We start from the raw sequence: 3,579 nt of genomic DNA on the forward strand, positions 1-3,579 counted from the left end.
CGTAAATGGTGCTGATATGGTTCAACTCAGAGCCTATAGAGACGCTATAATTGCTGGCATGAAAGCCGGAGGAAAGAAAGCCATTAACATGTCGAAGACAGTTGAGGTGATCCAGAAAAGCGATGAAGCGCCCAGTGTCTTTTATGACCGATTATTGGAGGCATACCGCTTGTATACCCCCTTTAATCCGGAAGACGCAGACAATTCCCGAATGGTTAACTCCGCCTTTGTCAGCCAAGCATACGGAGATATTAAGCGCAAGCTACAAAAGTTAGAAGGGTTTGCAGGTATGTCAATCTCCCAACTAATGGAGGTAGCTAATAAGGTCTATATGAATAGGGAAACAGAAAGCAAGAAAGAGGAGGAGCGCAAGATGCGTAAAAAGGCTGATATGCTAGCGGTAGCGATCGCAGGCGTAGATAAACGGGGCCCAGATAGAGGCAATAATAGATGGAGTAGGGAGCCTTTGAGTAGGGATCAGTGTGCGTATTGCAAGGAAGAAGGGCATTGGAGGAACGAATGTCCGCAAAGAGAGCAGTACGAGAGAGACCAACCCAGGGCAGGCTACGGAAACTTTAGAGGCAGAGCGAGAGGTAGAGGAGGCCCCGGAGGGAGTAATGGGTATAGAGGGAGTAATGGGAACAGAGGAAGTGTTAGGGAAGATAGGTATATTCCAGCAGCGCAAAGGTCCCGCGATAGAGAAGGTAGGGACTTCGTAGGATTGGCTGACACGGTCATGGAGGACTATTGATACCGACCGGGCTCCATCCCCCTTGGTCGAGCGGAGCCTATGGTCGATGTATCAATAGGGGGAAAGAGGAGTGCGTTCATGATCGACACTGGTGCTGAACATTCAGTGGTGACTAATCTAGTTGCTCCTCCATCTGGAAGGACTATTACTGTGATAGGAGCAACTGGAAGAAGTGCTGAAAGACCGGTTCTTAAAAGTCGACTCTGTACATTGGGAGGCCACGTAGTAAAACACCAATTCCTTTATATGCCTGAATGTCCAGTCCAATTGCTGGGACGTGATATGCTATCCAAATTACAAGCGCAGATTACGTTCCTACCAGATGGAACAACATCTTTAAAGTTTAATGGACCTTCAGGTATTATGACTTTATCCGTACCAAAGGAAGAAGAGTGGCGACTTTATACAGTGTTGACTAGCCAAAACCCTAGGAGTGATGAGACATTGTTTAACATACCAGGAGTTTGGGCAGAGAACAACCCACCAGGACTGGCCCGCAATATTCCACCAATAAAAATTGAACTGAAACATGGGGTTTATCCAGTGAGCCTAAGACAATATCACATTCCGCAGAAGGCTAAGAAGAACATCCAATCCTATCTGGATAAGTTCATACGGTATGGTATCCTAAAATTCTGTACTTCCCCCTGGAACACCCCATTGCTGCCTGTTCAAAAGCCCGGTACAGATGAGTATCGACCTGTACAGGACTTAAGAGCAGTCAATGATGCGGTTGTTGGCATACATCCAGTTGTACCCAATCCATATAACCTGCTTGCTTTAATTCCGGGCGGGGCTACTTACTTCACAGTCTTAGATCTCAAAGATGCCTTCTTTTGCCTCCGAATTGCCGCAGAAAGCCAATGTATTTTCGCTTTCCAGTGGGAGAACGCTGTAACGGGCTCAAAACGCCAAATGACTTGGACAAGACTGCCCCAAGGGTTTAAAAATTCACCTACCCTATTTGGTTCAGCCCTAAGTCAAGATCTATTGGATTTCGAGTCCATCCCAGGAGAGTGTGTATTGTTACAATATGTAGATGACTTGTTGATAGCAGCAGTTACAAAAGAAATCTGTCAGCAAGCAACGCACGATCTACTACACATTCTCTGGAAGGCAGGATACAAGGTGTCTAGAAAGAAGGCTCAGTTGTGTTTGCCAACTGTCAAGTATCTAGGATTCCATATCTCTGAAGGTCAAAGAATTATGGGGCCAGAGAGAAAAGAAGCTGTCTGCCAAATACCAATACCCAAGAATAGAAGACAAGTGCGAGAATTCTTGGGGGCAGCAGGCTTCTGTAGGATATGGATTCCCAGCTATGCGATACTAGCAAAACCTCTGTACGCAGCTATCAAAGGTACAGAGCACGACCCCTTCTTATGGACCCAAGAACAGCAAACGGCATTTGAAGATGTGAAGAAGGCTTTGATGAGTGCCCCAGCATTAGGTCTACCTGATCACACACGACCATTCTACTTATATGTACACGAGCAAAGAAGAATGGCTGTGGGAGTATTGACACAGTACTTGGGATCATGGCAAAGACCTGTTGCCTACATGTCTAAGCAACTGGATGCAGTGGCCAGCGGACTTCCACCTTGTCTAAGAGCCGTAGCTGCAGCCGCCCTGCTAGTAGCTGAAGCCGATAAACTCACTCTGGGTCAAGAACTTTATGTACGAGTCCCACATGCAGTACAGACGTTGTTGGATTACAAAGGAAATCATTGGTTTAGTAACAGCCGTATGACCAAGTATCAAGCAATGTTGTGTGAAAACCCAAGAGTGCATTTAGAGACTGTAAACACCTTAAATCCAGCTACCCTTTTGCCACAACCTACTGAAAGTCAACATGATTGTTTGGAAGTAATGGATGAAGTATTCTCAAGTAGACCAGATCTTCGTGATTTTCCCATCCAGAACCCCGATGTTCAATATTACACCGACGGCAGTAGTTATGTGAAAGAAGGGATCCGCTATGCAGGATATGCAGTGACAACAATAGACAAGGTGATAGAAGCTCGGCCACTGGCGAAAGGAACATCAGCACAAAAGGCAGAATTAATAGCACTAACACGAGCGTTACAATTGGCTGAAGGTTTAAGAGTAAATATCTATACGGACTCTAAGTATGCGTTTTTAACCACTCATGCCCACGGAGCTTTGTATAAAGAAAGAGGACTACTGAATTCAGAAGGCAAAGAAATCAAGTACGCAGCCGAAATCCTACAACTATTGGAAGCAGTGTGGGAGCCGAAAGAAGTCGGTATCATACATTGTCGAGCGCATCTGAGAGGAGATGGTGATGTAACCAAAGGAAATCGGATGGCAGATAGTGCAGCTAAGCGTGCTGCTGAATCAGGAAGACAGGAGTATGTGGGGCATATAGCTGCTCTTATACCAACTCCACTGTCCCAATGGACTCCAGTTTATACAGCTCAAGAAGAGGAGTGGTTAAAGACTGAACCGGGAAAGTATTTGGAGAACAAGTGGTATCAGCTAGAAGATGGAAGAATAGTCATACCAGCATCACTAGCGGTAGAAATTGTCCAAAATTATCACAACGGGACACATTCTGGGAGAGACAGTACTGAAGAATCTCTCAGGAAACATTTCTACATACCAAGATTGTCCAACTTGACTCAGGCCATTGTACGCAGATGTGTAACGTGTGCTAAGAATAATGCAAGACAAGGACCAGTAAAGCCACCAGGAGTCCAGTTTATGGGGGGACTCCCCATGTCCGATCTACAAATAGACTTTACAGTAATGCCTAAATCGGGTGGACATCGTTACCTGTTGGTAATTGTGTGCACCTATTCAGGCTGGGT

This window comes from Pelobates fuscus, chromosome 9 (genome assembly GCF_036172605.1).
Source record: "Pelobates fuscus isolate aPelFus1 chromosome 9, aPelFus1.pri, whole genome shotgun sequence".
Lineage (NCBI taxonomy): Eukaryota > Metazoa > Chordata > Amphibia > Anura > Pelobatidae > Pelobates > Pelobates fuscus.